Genomic DNA, 22,308 nt, shown 5'->3' on the forward strand with positions numbered 1-22,308 from the left:
TCTATTTATTGGTATTTATTTTGAATTATTTGTTAATTAATAATCAATTGGTAATTAATTCAAATATAATTGGTAATCAATTTTAATTAATTGATTAATTGTTAATTATGTAAATTTTATTAATGTATTTTCGGTAGTGGGTTGTGGGTTTATAGGGGAATAGGGTGGAAAGTAATTTAATTATAATTAATTACATGTGTAAATGTATTGATATTTATTTGGAATTAATTGATATTTAACTATTTGAATTGGTAATTAATAAAAATATAATTGGCAATTAATTTTAATTAATAGTTTATTTGATACCTATGTAAATTTTAATAATTTATTTTCTGTAGCGGGTTGTGGATTTATAGGGGAATAGGGTGGGAAGTAATTTAATTGTAATTAATTCAATATTGTTATTTATTTATTGGTTTTGTTTTGTTGTAATTTTTAATAATCTTTTAATTGTTAATTATTTAATTGTTAATTGGTAAATAATTTGTATTAATAGGTAATTATTTGTAATGATAATTTTTTTTGTATTTTTAATTGATTAATTATTATATTATATAAAATTGTTAATTACTTTTAATTAATTTGTATTTTGTATTAATATTAAATTAATTTTTATTCATATATGAAGTATTTACTTTCCCTACTGTTGCACTCTATGGAGTGGGAATAGTAATTTTAACCCCTACGCTATCCAACGCTTTCTCTACTGTTGCACTCACTGGAGTGGGAATAGTAATTTTTACTACTACGCTATCCAACACTTTCCCTACTGTTGTACTCTTTGGAGTGGGAATAGTAATTTTTACCCCTACACTATCTAACGCGTTCCCTACTGTTGCACTCACAGGAGTGGGAATAGTAATTTTAACCCTCCCGCTATCCAACGCTTTCCATACTGTTGCACTCTCTGGAGTGGGAACAGTAATTTTTACCCTCCCTCTATCCAATGCTTTCCCTACTGTTGCACTCACTGGAGTGGGAATAGTCAATTTTATGCCTACGCTATCCAACGCTTTCCCTACTGTTGCACTCTCTGGAGTGGGAATAGTAATTTTACCCCTACGCTATCCAACTCTTTCCCTACTGTTGCACTCACTGGAGTGGGAATAGTAATATTTTCACCCCTACGCTATCCAACACTTTCCCTACTGTTGCACTCTCTGGAGTGTGAATAGTAATTTTAACCATCCTGCTATCCAACGCTTTCCCTACTGTTGCACTTTCTTGAGTGGGAATAGTTATTTTTAACCCTACGCTATCCAATGCTTTCCCTACTGTTGCACTCTTTGGAGTGGGAATAGTAATTGTTACCCCTACGCTATCCAACACTTTCCCTACTGTTGCACTCTTTGGAGTGGGAATAGGAATTTTTACCCGTACGCTATCCACCGCTTTCCCTACTGTTGCACTCACTGGAGTGGGAATAGTAATTTTTACCCCTACGCTATCCAACACTTTTCCTACTGTTGCACTCTCTGGAGTGGGAATAGTAATTTTAACCCTCCCGCTATCCAACGCTTTCCCTACTGTTGCACTTTCTGGAGTGGGAATAGTAATTTTTACCACTACGCTATCCAACGCTTTCCCTACTGTTGCACTCTTTGGAGTGGGAATAGTAATTTTAACTCTCCCGCTATCCAACACTTTCCCTACTGTTGCACTCTCTGGAGTGGGAATAGTAATTTTTAACCTCGCACTATCCAACGCTTTCTCTACTGTTGCACTCTCTTGAGTGGGAATAGTAATTTTTACCCCTACGCTATCCAACGCATTCTCTACTGTTGTATTTACTGGAGTGGTAATAGTAAATGTTACTCTCCAGCTATCCAATGGTAAAAATATAGTATATTTTGTATTAACATTATGTTTATATATATATAAATGGGTTAAAAATGTAATTGTATGTTTATTTATTTTTAACTTAAATTAATTATTTATTAATTTTAAGGTTATTTAAGTGTTTTAAGTATGTTTAAGTTAATTATATTTATTATTTCATTACTTTTACATTACTTTTAAGATATTTTAAAAATTCTATATTTTGACTAACTATATTTTTTACATCGATATTCTTGGTTCAATATTTTTGTACTTACCTGTTTGGAGATTGGAAGTCGATATTTTGGTATTCTATATTTTTTAATCGATATTTTGCTACATCGATATTTGTGACATCGATATTATGTCAGTGATCCAGTGAAAGTCAGTCACCTGTCAGGGCGGTGTCTTTGACTGGCCTGTAAGGCAGAGTGAGAGTCAGTCACCTGTCAGGCAGGTGTCTTTGAATGGCCTGGAGAGTGAGAGTCAGTCACCTGTCAGGGCGGTGTCTTTGAATGGCCTGTAAGGCAGAGTGAGTCAGTCACCTGTCAGGGCGGTGTCTTTGAATGGTCTGTAAGGAACTGTGAGAGTCAGTCAACTGTCAGGCCTGTGTCTCTGAATGGTATGTAAGGCACTGTGAGAGTCAGTCACCTGTCAGGCCGGTGTCTTTGAATGGTCCGTAAGGCACTGTGAGAGTCAGTCACCCTTTCAGGCTGGTGTCTTTGAATGGTCTGTAAGGCACAGTGAAAGTCAGTCACCTGTCAGGTCGGTGTGTTTGAATGGCCTGTAAGGCAGAGTGAGAGTCAGTCACCTGTCAGGCAGGAGTCTTTGAATGGCCTGTAAGGCAGAGTGAGAGTCAGTCACCTGTCAGGGCGGTGCCTTTGAATGGCCTGTAAGGCAGAGTGAGAGTCAGTCACCTGTCAGGCTGGTGTCTTTCAATGGTCTGAAAGGCAGAGTGAAAGTCAGTCAAATGTCAGGCCAATTTCTTTGAATTGCCTGTAAGGCAGAGTGAGAGTCAGTCACCTGTCAGGCCGTTGTCTTTGAACGGTCTGTAAGGCAGAGTTAGAGTCAGTCACCTGTCAGGCCGGTATCTTTGAATGGCCTGTAAGGTGGAATGAGGGTCACTCACATGTAAGGCCGGTGTCTTTGAATGGCCTTTGAGGAGGAATGAGGGTCACTCACATGTAAGGCCGGTGTTTTTGAATTTATTTTATTTATTTATTTATTTTAAAGGTTTTATATAGCGCTGGCTAGACCTGTTCAGGCCGGTGTCTTTGAATGGTCGGTAAGGCGGATTGAAAGTCAGTCACCTGTAAGGCCTGTGTCTTTGAATGGCCTGTAAGGCAGAGTGAGAGTCACTCACCTGTCAGGGCGGTGTCTTTGAATGGTCTGAAAGGCAGAGTGAGAGTCAGTCACCTGTCAGGCCGTTGTCTTTGAATGGTCTGTAAGGCACTGTGAGAGTCAATCACGTGTCAGGGCGGTGTCTTTGAATGGCCTGTAAGGCGGAGTGAGAATCAGTCACCTGTCAGGGCGGTGTCTTTGAATGGCCTGTAAGGCAGAGTAGGAGTCAGTCACCTGTCAGGCTGATTTCTTTGAATGGCCTGTAAGGCAGAGTGAGAGTCAGTCACCTGTCAGGGCAGTGTCTTTGACTGGCCTGTAAGGCAGAGTGAGAGTCAGTCACCTGTCAGGCCGGTGTCTTTGAATGGCCTGTAGAGTGAGAGTCAGTCACCTATCAGGGCGGTGTCTTTGAATGGTCTGTAAGGAACTGTGAGAGTCAGTCAACTGTCAGGCCTGAGACTCTGAATGGTCTGTAAGGCACTGTGAGAGTCAGTCACCTGTCAGGCGGAAGTCTTTGAATGGTCTGTAAGGCACTGCGAGAGTCAGTCACATGTCAGGCGGGTGTCTTTGAATGGTCTGTAAGGCAGAGTGAAAGTCAGTCACCTGTCAGGCCGGTGTGTTTGAATGGCCTGTAAGGCAGAGTGAGAGTCAGTCACCTGTCAGGCAGGGGTCTTTGAATGGCCTGTAAGGCAGAGTGAGAGTCAGTCACCTGTCAGGGTGGTGTCTTTGAATGGCCTGTAAGGCAGAGTGAGAGTCAGTCACCTGTCAGGCCGGTGTCTTTTAATGGTCTGTAAGGCAGAGTGAAAGTCAGTCACCTGTCAGGCCGATATCTTTGAATGGCCTGTAAGGCAGAGTGAGAGTCAGTCACCTGTCAGGCCACTGTCTGTGAATGGTCGGTAAGGCGGAGTGAGAGTCATTCACCTGTCAGGCCGGTGTCTTTGAATGGTCGGTAAGGCAGAGTGAGAGTCAGTCACCTGTCAGGCCGGTATCTTTGAATGGCCTGTAAGTTGGAATGAGGGTCACTCACATGTAAGGCCGATGTCTTTGAATGGCCTGTAAGGTGGAATGAGGGTCACTCACATGTAAGGCCGGTGTCTTTGAATGGCCTGTAAGGCAGAGTGAGAGTCAGTCACCTGTCAGGGCTTTGTCTTTGGTCTGTAAGGCACTGTGAGAGTCAGTCACCTGTCAGGCCGGTGTCTTTGAATGGCCTGTCAGGCAGAGTGAGAGTCAGTCACCTGTCAGGCCGGTGTCTTTGAATGGTCTGTAAGGCACTGTGAGAGTCAGTCACCTGTCAGGCCGGTGTCTTTGAATGGTCTGTAAGGCAGAGTGAGAGTCAGTCACCTGTGAGGCCGGTGTCTTTGAAGGGTCTGTAAGACAGAGTGAGAGTCAGTCACCTGTCAGGCCGTTTTTTTGAATGGTCGGTAAGGCAGAGTGAGAGTCAGTCACCTGCCAGGCCGGTGTCTTTGAATGGTCTGTAAGGCAGAGTGAGAGTCAGTCCCCTGTGAGGCCGGTGTCTTTGAATGGTCTGTAAGACAGAGTGAGAGTCAGTCGCCTGTCAGGGCGGTGTCTTTGAATGGTCTGTAAGGCAGAGTGAGAGTCAGTCACCTAACAGGCCGGTATCTTTGAATGGCCTGTAAGGCAGAGTGAGAGTCAGTCACGTGTCAGGCTGGTGTCTTTGAATGATCGGTAAGGCGGAGTGAGAGTCAGTCACCTCTCAGGGCGGTGTCTTTGAATGGCCTGTAAGGCAGAGTGAAAGTCAGTCACCTGTCAAGCCGGTGTCTTTAAATGGCCTGTAAGGTGGAGTGAGAGTCAGTCACCTGTCAGGGCCGTGTCTTTGAATGACCTGTAAGGCAGTGAGAGTCAGTCACCTGTCAGGCCGGTGTCTTTGAATGGTCGGTAAGGCTAATTGAGAGTCAGTCACCTCTCAGGGTGGTGTCTTTGAATGGCCTGTAAGGCAGAGTGAAAGTCAGTCACCTGTCAAGCCCGTGTCTTTAAATGGCCTGTAAGGCAGAGTGAGAGTCAGCCACCTGTCAGGGTGGTGTCTTTGAATGGTCTGTAAGGCAGAGTGAGAGTCAGTCACCTAACAGGCCGGTGTCTTTGAACGGTCTGGAAGGCAGAGTGACAGTCAGTCACCTGTCAGGCCGGTGTCTTTGAATGACCTGTAAGGTGGAATGAGGGTCACTCACATGTAAGGCCGGTGTCTTTGAATGGTTAGTAACGCCCAGTGAGAGTCAATCACCTGTCAGGTCAGTCTCTTTGAAAGGTCTGTAAGCTGGTGTGAAAGTCAGTCACCAGTCAGGAAAGTATCTTTGAATGGTTGGTAAAGCAGAGTGAAAGTCAGCCACCTCTCAGGCCGGTATCGCTGAATGGTCTGAAAGGCGGAGTGACCTGACTCGATGCCTGAGGTGGTCTTGCTGGGGTACCAGGCTACATATATTTACCTGCTTTATGGTACCCCTGTAGGCTCACCGCTAACTTGCTCCTGGCAGCCAAGCAAACTATCTTTGGGTCGTGGGCAAAGCCGAATCGGCTGTACTGGGAATCTGGCGCTTCCCCAGGAGGCTGGAAGGGTGGGGACCGCTTTTGTAACTAGGGATGGTTTTGTAGCAATGCAGCAGTTTTAAAAGCACTGTAGAGTTCCTTGTATATACAACAGTTTTCAGGCAATAATAAAAATGCCAAATTAACTCTAGTGATTAATGTACCTGCTGGTGAGAGCTCAGAGTTTTATCTAGTGGCAGTTTTGACACATCTAAGGTAGGCCGAGGGTTAATATGTCTGCTGCAAAGAGAGTGTACTAACCTATACAGACAATATTTTATATGCACAGCTCAGTGGGTTACTGTGCAGTTCATTAGTGATACTTGTAATCTGTTAGAAAATTATTTTTTTATGTCCCAGTCTTTTATTATCCTAATTTTGCTGAAAAGGGTTTGTTTGGGTAGAAATACATTCTTATAAGTAAAGTCAACCCTAACCACCGTGTCATGTTCTGAATCCTGAGTGTGTGCTTCTCCAGACCAAGCACACTTAAGAAATGCCTACCGGTATGGATGACATGTGAATCCTACACCTTGTAGTCCCCTTCGCTTTATGTAAAATTTTCTATACACTGAATTACATATGTGTGATTCATTGTCTTTGTATGTGTGTGTGATGACACCCTACACTTGTCTGAGAGGCGCTATATAACAAATTAAATACAGGTGAGAGAGGGGCTATGGAGAGATAGGGGGCACTGTTGCAAGGTACATTTTCACGTGTTTGATAGGTTTTGTGCCCTTAACATCCTATAGATTTGGCAGGTAATTCCAAATTCCATATTCAGCATGATAGAAACAAAGAGTGGAGTACTCTGTTGTTATGGTCTTTTCTTCTTTATTCGAAGAGCATGTAAAAAGCAAAGAACAGCTGACACATGTTTCGGCCAAATGGCCAGCAGGCCAGGGCTTTCTCAAGGCAGGTTATCTCTTATATATTGATAGTCAGGTCTGGAATTAAAAGGGAAAGGCCGGTTTCTGAGGCGGTTGCTAGCACGATGCAGGGAATGGATTACTGTGGTCCAAAACGAATACACTTGAATATACCATGAAAAATATGTCGTAGAATGCACCATTTTGCCATTTTTTTCCACATTTTGTTGGGAGGGAGAACCTTTTAGCCCCACTGTAGTGGTCTGGCTCGCTCGCGATGCTCGATCACTACGCACCATACGGTGAGGGAAATCAAAAATCCCATCTCAGGGGTTTGCACTAACACCTGATCCTTTAAAGCAGCATGAAAAAGTTGGCACAGAATCTGTAATCAAGAGAAACCTATTTATTAAATTACAACAAGTGAGGCCATGTCACACAGAAGCCGCAGCACTCTGTATGAGATGGTCTGAGGACTGAAGGCCACAGTATCTCTTATATACCCTCACAGGGGCTAAAAAAGGGCAGTACAAGTGCACATAAGAAGAGTTACACACATAGATGGTCATACAGAAAATGCACAGTCGACAAGTAGGAGGAGCTAACAGTTTTGCCAATGCTAGCAAGCACATCCTGACAGTTACAGAATATTAGCAGCTGCAAGCACAACTGAGCATGTGCAAAGTAGAAGGAAGAGGCTAAATATACCAAGCAGAGAACAGCAAGATAGGACTGGGTACATGGTGAGCACATGGCCATCTAAAATGGCTGCCAAATACAAAATGGATTCCATAAAAAGACAAGATAGTCTCTAAATACAGGATGTCTTCTGCTAATGCTTAATCTAATCGCTGCTAAATTACGACAGACGACCCTTTCAGCATTAGCTGAAGACATTCCCATGATCCAGTAAGAACATAGAAAATATTTGTACATTCAATTTTCACAATTTTCAATATCTTAATTCATTGCTAGAGGAGCATTTTCCAGTCTAAACATTTCACTAAGGGTATCAGCAGGAATCCAAGAAAAACGGGCATTGGATCATAATAAACATACAGACAGTAGGAGAAAGCAATGGCCACTATTATAAACAGAATTATCATTTTTCTTGGCCTAAGCTAAAGCAAATCCTAAAATTACCTAGTAGACATTTTCAGGGCTCCTATGCATTTCAGTGACTATTCATTTTAAATTTCAGAATAGCTAACAGCTCATATCTAATAAAAACATTTTCCAATTGACTGTTACATTTTCCTTTTATGAGGGCTAGAACATCAAGCATATCTGGGACCAGGAGGACCACACAGGGCCATAGGAATTAGGGCCAAGAGCTGCAAAGGGCTGCTCTTCAAAAATGGGACAACTAAAGGGATACATTATTGACAAAAAAGAGGAAGTCCTTGGGGAAATTGAAGCCGCTGTACAACCAACCAGAGGGGGAGTTTTCTCCCTGTGTCCGTTTGAGCCTCACAGGCAGGCTCTTGTTGTTTCCACGGTGGAGCTGCACAACTCGCAACTCAAGAATCACAGTCCAGTTTCAAGGAAAAAAAAAGTCTCTTCTTTCAGGATAGGGCAGTCACCCAACAGGCAAATGCTCTTAGCGATCCTGTCCTGTGTCTCAAACAGTGCACCACTTTTCTTCACTTCAATCTAACAGGCACCAGAGACACAGAACTTGAACCCTAATCTCAAGTCCTTCCCTGTCTCCTATATTGCTCTGCTGGTGCACTGCTCATTCGTTGGGGCTACACATTTGCATCCAGTGTACCCAGGTATCTCTTAACCAACAAACAAAGGTGCAAACTTGTATTCACTTTAGGACCAGAAATCAGAGGCCTGATTCTAGGATCTCTGAAACAACCCTTGTTTCAGAAGGGGTCACCTCAAGCAAAACCTCCTTGCCATTCTGGTCGGTCTGTGACTCTCAGCTAGGCATGATCCACGATTTCTCCTTTCTGATTTGTGACCCCGTCTTTCGCTCAAAACAGTGGCAGGGGTACACACTTAATCACAGGGCTTCCGCCTTCACTGAGGTCCTAGTTGCCAGCAATACCTGTGCTGGGTACCTTCACTTTGGTTTCAAGCTGCACTGGTGCTGACGCTGACTCCCCAGGCTGAATCTGATGTCCGGGCCCCTCTGGTAGTGGTTTGTACAGCAGCAAATATCTATTGGTGGACAGAACAAATTGTCTTTAGACAAGGCACAGAAACAGTCTATCAACAGAGTGTTAGAAAATACTTCCTAGTCTTGGGATGCCCCATATATTAGCAAGGCACCCAAGAACCACTTCCATCTATCTATGTGAGAGTAAAGAAAAACACAGGCTGGACCTATTGGCAAGTATACAAAAAACAATTCATTGCAGGGGATTTGCAAGCAGGTGGCCTGCAATATTCAAAGGAGTGGCCATACACCATGGGACTATAGTGATCGAAAACAAAATACTGTAATTGTCATAGAGTACAAAGACAAAAGGTAGTAGGTAAAACAGCACCTCTAGCCTCTTCAATTGGGTTTCCATGTGAGAGCATACCCTCATCCATCTAAAGGTAGACAACTACATAATGGATGTCTTCACACATAGTGGCATTGTCTAAGGGGGTAAGCACACTTTCCTCAATTATTAAGTGCAGGTGTTCCTAAATTCCTTATCTAGAACACCTCAAAAAGAGAAATCACATAATACAGATTATCAGGGACATGTAGACTAATTGTGCGTCAGGTGGACTATACAATACAAAAGCTAATAGCAATGTAGAAACAACAGACAAGAACTAGAGTCCTGGTATTTCTATGATTAGGACACATCTGATCCCACCAAAAATTAAAGCAGCAGGGAAAAAGAACTAAAAACCAAATTAGAATAGGCATTTGAATTTGTCATACTAAATACTCGTGAAAGTATCTCCTATTGAGGTGGACAACTGATCTTACTATAATCTATCACTACCCTAACAGTCAGACTAGAAAACATCAGAGTAGGCCTGAAGAAATTTTGAAAACCAGTTTGGTCATACAAAAGGGAATTACACATATTATAGAGGAACCTGATACATCACTGTAGTCTGGAAATGTAAACCTCTAAATGGTGAAAGAAAAACGAAAAAGAAAATAGGACTAGAACACAGCTAAAATCCCCAAAAACTAGGCACAATGTGACATCAATCAGGGGAGAAGTGTCGTGTATTTCTATAGGTTCTGAATCAGTCCCCCTATTCCTGACCCTATTCTGGTTAAACTAACTATCAAGTTAACTAACAGTCAGCCCATGAGGCAAGAAATCCCCCATGATGCAGATACCGTTATCTGACGCAGTCACACTACGGCACAGGAACGTGTTATCTGATTAGGTCATAACGCTTGAGATCTAATTAGACAAGCGACATTCCTCCAGCCCCTGATAAGGCATACGACGTTCTCATAACAAATCAAACCTATGACAACCTGGATAATCCGTGCGGCCATTGTTTTGATTTCACAGAGAACTTTAGTAAAGAATGTGCTAACGAGCAAGTCGTATGACATCTTTATTGACGTATCTATGTCCATCCTTACGTCAATCTCGGCACCTTTAAGGTATAAATATTGCCGACCTTGCCCTATGCAAACACACGCGTGGTGACAAGACGGAGCAGCCATACTTGCCGAAGCCGAGAGCAGAAGCAGCCCCCGCTGGCAGCAGCCCCGCTTTCCTGACGCGCTGAGAGACGCTCTGCTATCTCAAGCCGAGAGACCCAGCACCGGCGTTTCTGGGCAGCCCTCGCAGGCAGCCTGGAATATCGAGAGCAGAGAAAGAGATACCATTCCTCATCCATCCTAAATTCCAGGTACAGAACTGAATAACCCCTCACAGAGAATTCTTTAGTTATTCACTTGGCAAAAACAAACTTAACTTAAACTGTAACTTTCTATTCCCGCCCACGCATTAGACTTAGGTCAGGTACACGGGGTAGGCGTATTTAGAAACACCAGTTGAGTACGTTTAGTCAAATGTATATGTGTATGTAAATATATTTTAATCATTTTAAACATCATATGGCTCAGAAACCATATCAATGTTTTTACAGTATTATTTTATACTATTGCTTTTAATGTATGCACTTTACTTAACTATAAGTATTGCAATAATATCGATCCATTTCTCTTGTACGAGAAAAGAGACTGATCAATAAATAACATCTTTTATTGAACACGCCCGTCTCTTCCTTTTCTCTACATTCTGATGAGACTAAGAATGCACGTACTGACTGAGTAAAATAATTGCCTTGTGCTCACACGACTCTTGAGATTGACTCTTGATTAGGGGAGAGCAAAGTTGTCATGTTCTATGGTTGTCAGAAACTAAATCCCTTCTTGTCTAATCAGGGGAGTTAATTCCTTCCTTGAACATTCGAGAAAGTTTCTAGCGAACTCTGAGCTTAGCTGGCAAACCCAAAAATTAAGTCTAGCATCGACAGTAGTAGACCTAGTTAACGTCTGGCCTAGGCCTTTACTGCTGTAGGTACTATTCCAATGCGCAGAGCCTATTGGGAAGATAGGAGCTACACTACATGGCGCCCAACGTGTTTGGAAAGGGCGATAAAACTAACGTAAGACATTTAGAGTAACTCAGTCGTGCTCTCTCACTCAGACCCCTTTTCCCAAATACTCCAAAGACGTCTGGAGTGGGTGAAAGGTTATATCCTCCAAAACCTCGCAGGAGGGAACTCCGATGTATGGTTCTTGGTCAAGTCAACGTTGAAGGATAAAAACAGTTCCATAATATTGTGCATCTAATCTTTGTTCCATAAAGAAACCTGATCTGCAAATAGACATAATATCATCCTGTCTGTAAAATGGGAGACAGTGATGAAGAAAGAGAGGCAGTTAGATTAGCAGCTGAAATAGCAGCAGCAGATACTGCACTAAAGGATGCAGACGCGGATATAATACTCATTCCGGTCAGCAAAAGAAGATCTATAACCTTAAAACTTATAGAAAATGGACTGACACCTAGAGGTGGCACAGTTATATTCGTAATTGAGGCACATGAATATCGGCAGACAGAGGTATACTATACATGGATACATTTTCCAGCAGCAAATGCTGTAACAAAGTACTTCCACTATTACAAAATAGAGGTTCCACCCGACATTTACACTCCTTTCGAGGAGGTGGAAGTACCACTCAAATTCCAAGAGCATTTGCTCTTATTTGATGGCGCCCTAATACATAACAATCACATTACAAGGCTCGGTCCTTTAGGAAGACCAGGAGCAAAGTGGCCGGTCTTAGCCGGATACACACCACATCCAGACATCGAAAGAATGCCTGCAGCAGAGCTGTTAATACAGCTAAAACAACTACTAAAAATTCATAGACAATTAGTTCAGTATGTAATGCGGACTTCAACAATTCAGCCAGCGATTAAACTTCCACAGCTGACCCCTCACCAGGGGAACACAAACAAAATTACACCACAGAACATCCAATCCTGCCTAGGTAAAGTTCCAGCTAAACGGGAACAGATACCATTCTGGTTGGCACAGAAAATCACCCAAATAGAGGCGGTGTTTCCTGACACCACCCCGCTGGAAAAACACAGGATTCTGACTATATGTCTCCCAATGGGAATCGCACCACACATTGAGGACTGTGACACTTGGGGTACAGTCTTTGCTTCCATCTACACAAAAACGCACGGTGTCCCATCCATTTCGGTGATACCAGATGTGCTAAAACAAATTCAAGATGAATACGGTCCAGAACCTGCTTTAACTCTTGGTATGAAATTACTAAAAGACTTCAAACAGGTTTCGGCTATATTACTAGCCAACATAAAAGGTGAAGCAGCAAACGTGGCGATCCGCCAGAGGTTAAAAGAGACAGATATAGCAGACCAACCAGCTGAAATAGCCAGAATCATAGAAAAATCCTATGAAGAACTAGGCAGAGATAGTCTAGGTGGAATACCAGTAAAACCGCAACTGACTACAAGTCCAGAAAAAATATTTTTTAATAATAATAATTCACCAAAAAAGAACTGGGATGGAAACAAACAATCCAATCCTAAAGAAAAGAAACTCCAGTCCAGAGGAAGGTCTCCTAGGCGAAGAGAGAAATCTCCAAACCAAAGACAGAGGTCACCGCAGAGTGACCCCTCTGGGAATAGATATAACCTTAGAAATAGGGATAATATTAAAAAACCTGATAGATATCAAGACATTGATACACGTCCCTCTCAATCTTTTCAGACTTCCTCGCAGAAATCGGAAAGAAGAGGACGATCAGAAGAGCACGCCAAGTCCAAAGACAAGGAACCTGCTCAACTTAAAAAGAAATTACAATTTCCAAAAAAGAAGGTAGCCAGTATCAAGGTAGTTAAAAATGCCGAGAATACTGAGGACACAACTGAAAAACGGAGAATGGGCTCAGACAATGCTAGACAGCGCAGCAGAGGTGAGCATAGCTCGCAAAGTCCTTATGAATCATCTGGAGACAGTGGACACGAATGAATACCTTCAAGTGAAAACTGCAGACACCAGAGTTAGCAAGCCCCAAAAGATATACGAGATAACATTACGTATAGAGGGAGATAAAACTAGGAAAATAAGGGGACTATTTTGGGATAACCTCTCCAAAGGCTATGACATCCTTCTAGCTGAAAAAGACTGGCCACCAGAGTTTGTCAGGGAGTGCCCTCATGGCGAAGAAGTAATTATGCCTGCCTTCTCGAATCAAATACCGATTCATAAAAAATACACACTTGCTAGAAAGTGGGCAGTGGCCTTAGCACCTGCTTTATATAAAAATCATGTAGGATGGGATGAGGATTCTCCTCCTCACAAAATCCAGTTAAAATCACAACCAACTGCACAAAGGCAGTACCCAATTAAGCAAGAAGCTAAAAAACAAGTAAATGAAATACTAGATCAGCTAGAATACCAGGGGGTGATTGAAACTTGCACCTCACAAATGAACAATCCTTTGTTTCCGGTCTCCAAACCAGACAATTCGTACCGTCTAGTTTTGGATTACCGACACCTTAACACATGTTGCAAAACTTTTGCAGTGCAAAACTCACACAGTGCTGCACTAATGAATAACATAGTGCGCAAAAAATACAAAACAACCTTGGACATCTCCAATGGATTCTTTTGTCAAAACATAGCACCGGAGAGCAGATCTTTAACTGCATTCTCAGTAAATGGCACTCAAAAACAATTCTGTCGGTTAGCCCAGGGGTACAAGAACAGCCCAGGGGTATTCTCAGCGAGAGTAACAGAATTACTACAACTATATGATGATGAAGCATTATCTTATGTCGATGACATTTACTTAACAGATGATGACTTGGAGACTCACTTGAAAAGGGTGAACACCATAATACTTGGGTTCGCTGCAGAGGGTTACAAATTCAACTTCAAAAAATCCAGAATTGCCCATCTAAAAGTTCTATACGAAGGATATGAATTATCAAGTATAGCCTGGTTGACAATTTTTTGAGAACTAGAAGAATTGAAAAATCTAAAATATGAAAAGACGTATCCTCTGCCAATCGACATTCTGCCTCTACGACATTACGCCTGTGTAATCTATACAGACGGACATGCTCAACCCTCCGTTTGGGGAGAACATGCATACAACCCCACATGTGAGATTACAAAAGAAGTGTGGCGCGGAGGTAAACTAAAACCTCTATTAACAAAATCACACTCAGTAGAAACTAATTCAGAACTACAAACTGAAATAATAGCATTGAAAATGGCGCTAGATAATGCGGATCGCGAATTCCCGACACTTATAGTGTCAGATTCATATTACTGCGTCAAAGCATATAACAAGGATTTGCAGACATGGATTCAGAACGGTTACAAAGATGACACAGATGCACCAATAAAGCAGAGACTGCTCTGGGAACAAATAGCTCTTTTACAAAAAGAACTACCAAAGACTCACGTGACACACTCACTGAGTCATCAACGTGATGGCGTTCACGTTGTGGGGAATTCATTGGCTGAAACAGCCGCAGCGGCAGCCACTAAATCGGCTCCCGTAGATCGAAAAAAGCGTACATTAAAATACATTGACGGTGAAACATTGCTGGCAGTGAAAACGTCATCAAACGGCGACTGCTCAGCACTACCGATCAACTATCCACTCAATTATACATACATAATTGATGCAAACTCCGTCCCTTTTGCTCGAATCCCTGGAGTGGGGGATAGAGTGATTCCAAACATGGACAGGAGAAACTTGTTAATCGCAGACGCACACATGGGCGAGGGTTACAGACACCTTAAATTAAAAGATTCTCTGGAAGAATTACAATCACGGTACTGGTGGCCAGGCATGAGCCTGCACTACACCATGTTTGTAAAAAACTGCCCAAACTGCAACAGAGATCGCAGTGGGGAGAGAAGCAGTTTAATACCTCGTCGAATCAAGGCAGATAATATTACCAGCAAAAAGAATGGCTTGCGATTAACATATACAGGCTAGTTTCCACTTATAATGTAGATCACCAGCACTCGGCTGACGCCAGAACTGTTATAAAAGATTTGCGGGTCTTTATCGGCACATACGCAATTGGCATTCTGCATTCGGACAATGGTCCTGCTTTTAGCTCTCGGGCTTATAAGGAGGCCATGGTCAGCATGGGCGTGCAATTGCGGTACTCTTGTCCATTTCACCCTGAGGGGAACGGAATTGTTGAAAGAAAAAACCGTGACATAAAGCAATCTATAACGGCAAAGGTATTAGGTTCGGGAGCTGGGTGGGTCAAACATCTAATAAGTGTCCAACGTAGTCTAAATAACTTGCCAAGAAATTCTCTGAAGGGATTCAGTCCGTACGAATTATTATTCGGAACTAGGATGTTGATCTCTGACCTTGATAGTCAGACTTCAGTGGTAATAGAAAAAACCTTTGATGTCAAAGACCGTTTGGCTATTTTGCAGGACTTAAACAAAACAAGAAAAGACCTGAGCAACATACAGTTGAAACAACAGCCAACAACCACTGAAGAATCACCACCTGTCCCAGCAAGACCTGTCTGGATTCCAAAAGTCGGGGATCTAGTCAGGGAGAAGATCGCGGTAAAGAAGGAATTTGGGCCTTCTTACAGAAAAGCAGTTCCTGTCTTGTCTGTCAACGGGACAAGATCAGTTGTACTACCGCCACTTGCTGGAAAAAAGGAGAACCGAGTTGTATCCATCGACCTGGTAAAACCACAACATGTGGCCGATAACAAACAGTAGGCCAAGTGGACTCCCAATAAGTAGCAGAACACCAAGGTTTGCTACCAGTACAGAGGTCCTATCAAAGAGGCTCATCACATTCGAAACGCCTACAGAAGAACAACAAGGACTATGCAACAATGCAATAGAACTAAGACCTCTGAAAACCCAAATAAAAACATTTAGCAGAGACACACCTATCTATACTGAAGTACCAAGTGACAATGCAAAAAACAAAAATCCTCAACCAATTGGAACAATTGACAGAACTGCATCTGGTTACTTCATCAACTTCGATGATTCCTCTGAAGGCTTCAGTGAACCAAAGACACAGCCATCATCAAAATCCTTTAAAGACAAAGCTAAGGAACTTTTGAAACAACTGAAAGAAACATATCTGGTTTCTCCATGGATTGAATTTTGGGTGGGTTTTGGTGCATTTATCCTCATACTTTGGCTCATCATGGTATTTACTTTGGGACGCTTCATTGAGGGAAAATATGCTAAAATGGACACAGCAAGTCAGAACATCAACTTGGTCCTCAAACCACACACATCTTCACACGTCGAGAAAAGAGAACTTTCTCCAGAACTTTCTTCAGCCAACTTCACAGCCAATCCGATACCTGGTGGGGTAGCCTGGGAAAACACTGACTATGAAATTTATGGTCCGGTCGAGATCCTGAAATATCCACACCAAATCAAGATCTCTTTGAGTGACTTTGCAAAACCAAACTCATTTGCTGATGATTGGGACTTTGAAAGTATTAACAATATGATGTCTGACTTAGTAATGTCTGCTAAATTTACAAAACATGATTATTTGCAAGGTTCTACAAATTATGATAGTATGTATTGCTATAACCATTATGGTAACCATTTCTTGCATAAATCTGCACAACCTAGAAATGTTTTAAATTATAATCAATGGGAACATTGTGCTACACCTCCAAAAGGGAGCTCTAGAACCGTTTATGACAAATATTCATATTTTTCAGGTTTTAACATAACTAATGCTGAAACATTTTATTACAAATTGTCAAACAAGACAGGGATGAAAACCATGATAACCAACACAAAATTGATATATTCAGATTCATTCTTTGAAAAAATGAATACTTTTGGATTTGATTATTGGGACAAAAATGTTGATTTGAAAAGTGTTTGGGGTACAAAAGAATGGCAAGTACAGGGTTTAGAAGCTTTGTTTAGAGCCTGCATGATCCCAGAACAAATGATATTTTTAAATGACACTGTTCAACAAACCACCTGTCTTGGCTTAGCCAAAATCAAAGATTTAAATAACCCGTCTATTCCAAAGCCAACAATGTTTAGCAATAACTCTGATACAGATGAAGGAATAGACATAAACCATATACTTAACCAAAACAGAACACATCCTGATTGGAAACAATGGTTGATCTGGCCCACAGATACAAATAACTGTCAAGATAGATTCCTGAATAAAACACAGGGTTTCAAAATGACCAGGCCAGACCCTAGATATCCCCAAAGACATCACCCAGGGATAATAACAACCTACAGTGTGGGCAAATTATGCCTTCAATGGCTACAGACTTCCACACTGCCTGAAATTAAGCAACACCTAACTTTACTTACTGATGGTGCTGACTTGCGTGATTTCATAATGGGACCACGCAAACAGCGTCAAAAGCGTTTCATAGCAGCCTCTGTATATGCAGCATACAATGAGGCCTGGAAGGTTACTCAAATTGAGACAGCAGAAAGAATACGGGAAATTGACCGTATTAATTTGGAAAAATCACTTTCTGTAGTGGACAATGGGTTAATGACTCTGTCCTCCAGAATTTTTTCATTGGACAGCATTGTGTCTTCAGCAATCGATATACTATCGCAAGACTTACTGTTATTACAACATGGTCAGTCACAATTGCGTTCCATTGTACAGATTGGCTGGACGTTACAAAATCTGCGTTCAGGCTATGTGCCTTGGCGTTTAATCAACACAACGTCACTATTCCAAATCTTTAACCTTACTGATAGACAAATCGGTATGGCGCAAAAGGGTGCTGATTATACAATCTTGAGCATTGAAAAACTAGAAAGATTACCAATGACAATGTCAGAACGACCTGTCAGTGAATGGATAATCCACGGAATAATAAATATTCCAATCTCAACCTTCAGGTTTCAATACTGCCAAAAATATATACAGGCTGGCATGTACGAGAAATTGGGAAAGGGGTACCTTAAAACAACTTGGAACCTGCCCTATTCACATGCATGTGTCAGTAATAAAGGACAGAAAGTGTTTCTTAGTGGCAACAATTGTGCTATGTCACTAAGCGGCACGCTTCTGTGTAACGGAATTAGTTTGCATGGAGCCTGTGAAGGGAATTCTTACAACCTTTCATGTCACCAGCAAGGCGCACCTGCAACTGAAATAGAACCATTCTTTCAAAGACTCTATAATGGGAGTTACATTCTTATTGTAGACCGCAGATGTTGCAGTCTTATGCCCGGGACTCCTTATCTAGTAACTACAACAGCGAAGGTCAAGTGCTGTGGACGTTCTTTGTTCCCCAGCTCCTTTCCAGACAGGGAGGCAAGGGCATGGCCCAGTTTGAAAATTACTTCTATTCGAATAGACACTTTAAGCAGAATGAAAACAGTGCTTCTTCAGACGCCTACAAGGCTCACGTCATCAAAAGAAACGTATGATCTACAAGTCGCAAGGACGACTGCAGAGATACATACATTATTATCAACTAATTCCCCCGTACATTTCGCGGAAATCCTGAGCGAAATCTTAAATATTTCTGATACCACTGGGGTCTCAAAGGTATTTAAGACAGTATTTTCGATGGCATTAACACCATTCAAAGCCATACTGGGTATTTTTCCAGATTTCGTCCATTCGATTTTTGGCGGACTTCCCCTGATCCTGGGACTAATTGCAGGAATCCTATTCCTAGTCCTTATTTTTCGTTATGGCAACCCATGTCACAGATCAAACTCTCGCGACAATGGAAGATACGATCCTAGCCATTGGATACCGGGACCGGATATCAAAAATCCTGGGACTCTCCCGGCTTAGAGACCTAAACATGACTTGGTTTCTATCATTTCGACCAATGTGGCAAAGGTGTGTTTTACCTGTACTAAGGTGTCTGCTATGCGGAGAAGAATGCGTGTTAGACACCTGTCTGACGCTACAATCGGATGCGCCGGTGGATGCAGATACACTGTTGGTTCCTACCAAGGTTCACGCTTTGTGCTGCCCTCAAAGGCTGCCAATCCTGATGACGGCATTCCTGGAATCTTCACCACTGCGATTGAAGAGTAGTGAAGTTCAAGATGAAAGCAACATCGAACAGGTACGACCTTCTGTCAGCAATGCAAATCAGAATGTCAATGGAGACAATCATGCGCATGAATGCATGGTTACCCCTATTTCCGACTTAGTGGAACTTTCCCATGAAGCTGTTGACAGTTTTTTCGAAAGCCTGAATGATATGATGTTCTCTCCGGAACAGAAATAGAGACTTTTGAGTAAACTCGCACACGGCGTTCCCTGAATTCGGCCTTCAACTTTAAAAATAAAGTCACATGAACAATTACCATCCAGTTCACGGACAGCAATTTTTTCAGCATGCCCCTTAAAATATTTTTCTACATATTTTTTCCCGGGACACTGATCTTCTGCTTAAAGTAAGAAACTATTCCTAGAGAAATAAGATTTCTATTTTTAGATACTTTATATAGACTTTAGCTGCCCGCTGGTAGGTTCACAAATATTTTATTATGTGATGAAATGGTCTCGGACTTCCTTTCTGTATAGCCATATTAAGAGCCATTTCATGTGTATTTCTCATATACCAAAAAGCAATAATGCATAACAATGCGTGTTTACTTTTGCATTTAATTCATAGCTTAAGTGCATACAATATATATGACTGCAATTTTTCAGTATATTTGAAAATTTCGAAATGCATTTATGTATTTTGGGGTGGTAAGGTATACACTATACTCTATAGTATGTTGTACTATGTTATACTATGCATAGATTAGTAGATATGACCATAGTTAGCGTGGAGTGGGTGTCGTGTATTTCTATAGGTTCTGAATCAGTCCCCCTATTCCTGACCCTATTCTGGTTAAACTAACTATCAGGTTAACTAACAGTCAGCCCATGAGGCAAGAAATCCCCCATGATGCAGATACCGTTATCTGACGCAGTCACACTACGGCACAGGAACGTGTTATCTGATTAGGTCATAACGCTTGAGATCTAATTAGACAAGCGACATTCCTCCAGCCCCTGATAAGGCATACGACGTTCTCATAACAAATCAAACCTATGACAACCTGGATAATCCGTGCGGCCATTGTTTTGATTTCACAGAGAACTTTAGTAAAGAATGTGCTAACGAGCAAGTCGTATGACATCTTTATTGACGTATCTATGTCCATCCTTACGTCAATCTCGGCACCTTTAAGGTATAAATATTGCCGACCTTGCCCTATGCAAACACACGCGTGGTGACAAGGCGGAGCAGCCATACTTGCCGAAGCCGAGAGCAGAAGCAGCCCCCGCTGGCAGCAGCCCCGCCTTCCTGACGCGCTGAGAGACGCGCTGCTATCTCAAGCCGAGAGACCCAGCACCGGCGTTTCTGGGCAGCCCTCGCAGGCAGCCTGGAATATCGAGAGCAGAGAAAGAGATACCATTCCTCATCCATCCTAAATTCCAGGTACAGAACTGAATAACCCCTCACAGAGAATTCTTTAGTTATTCACTTGGCAAAAACAAACTTAACTTAAACTGTAACTTTCTATTCCCGCCCACGCATTAGACTTAGGTCAGGTACACGGGGTAGGCGTATTTAGAAACACCAGTTGAGTACGTTTAGTCAAATGTATATGTGTATGTAAATATATTTTAATCATTTTAAACATCATATGGCTCAGAAACCATATCAATGTTTTTACAGTATTATTTTATACTATTGCTTTTAATGTATGCACTTTACTTAACTATAAGTATTGCAATAATATCGATCCATTTCTCTTGTACGAGAAAAGAGACTGATCAATAAATAACATCTTTTATTGAACACGCCCGTCTCTTCCTTTTCTCTACATTCTGATGAGACTAAGAATGCACGTACTGACTGAGTAAAATAATTGCCTTGTGCTCACACGACTCTTGAGATTGACTCTTGATTAGGGGAGAGCAAAGTTGTCATGTTCTATGGTTGTCAGAAACTAAATCCCTTCTTGTCTAATCAGGGGAGTTAATTCCTTCCTTGAACATTCGAGAAAGTTTCTAGCGAACTCTGAGCTTAGCTGGCAAACCCAAAAATTAAGTCTAGCATCGACAGTAGTAGACCTAGTTAACGTCTGGCCTAGGCCTTTACTGCTGTAGGTACTATTCCAATGCGCAGAGCCTATTGGGAAGATAGGAGCTACACTACAGAAGCAGCAAAAGAAAAATCCATAGGAAGGACAAAAAATGACTTGGGTGATAGTCAAGTTTGTGACTTAATGCCAAGAGCATGGGTGATACAAAAAAGTCAAAAATAGTACACATATTATAACTCTACCGTTGGCCACTACACCATCTACGGTAATCTCAGCTAGTGATCCCATTCCTTCCTTTCTCGGGGAAAATGAAACCTGGTTTCCTTTTAAGACAGAACATCATTTAACTAATACTATATAGAAATTAGGTCACCTTGCATAAGAGTCACAGATCTATAATTGCTTCCTTAGGTCCAATCAAGGAAATATAAATGTGAGGCTGCCTTTTCCTTAAGGGAAAAGAGCAGTAACATGAGTAAAGGTGACACACTTTGCTGTATATATTATAACCACATAGGCATGCACTTGGTGAAGTGCTGTCTGTTCTTGCTCACAATATAACAATATCATATATCATAATTTAGTATCAGCACGTTTTACCACTTAACAAGTTTTAACCACTGTTGCTCAAAGGATATACATAGTCATGTCATCCCTTCACAACACAGCAAAACTTACAAAAGCACCAACATGGATCACAAACATACATAATATAGGACATTTCATGCCAAGCCATCAGATATACTTTGCTATATACCTTAGCACAGAAAAAACACAATAGCATGCAACACCATTTCATGCACTTTCTGCACAATAAACACTCCAATAACATAAAAAAAACCATTCGGGCCCATTTTAATTTTGTCAGACTTATACCTAAATAACACCTTCTTTTAATCCATCCTCACCCTTTTGACAGCAGATCAAGCAGTCAGTGAAGATCAGCTGTCAAATATAACTTACTGTGTCGCGTCAGACACACAGGAAAAGCAGGGAAAATTCATAGAAGAAATGCAAAAAACATGAAAATGCACAGATAATTCATTTCAAAGAAGTCATAAAAACACATCTTTGTTCCATCATACAGCCAATACTTCACATAACACACAAAATCTCAAGTAGAACCACCCAGCTTTTGTAAATGTACAAAATATCTCAAGCAAAAACTCTTTCA

Source organism: Lissotriton helveticus, chromosome 5_1, assembly GCF_964261635.1.
Source record: "Lissotriton helveticus chromosome 5_1, aLisHel1.1, whole genome shotgun sequence".
In the NCBI taxonomy this organism is placed as follows: Eukaryota; Metazoa; Chordata; class Amphibia; order Caudata; family Salamandridae; genus Lissotriton; species Lissotriton helveticus.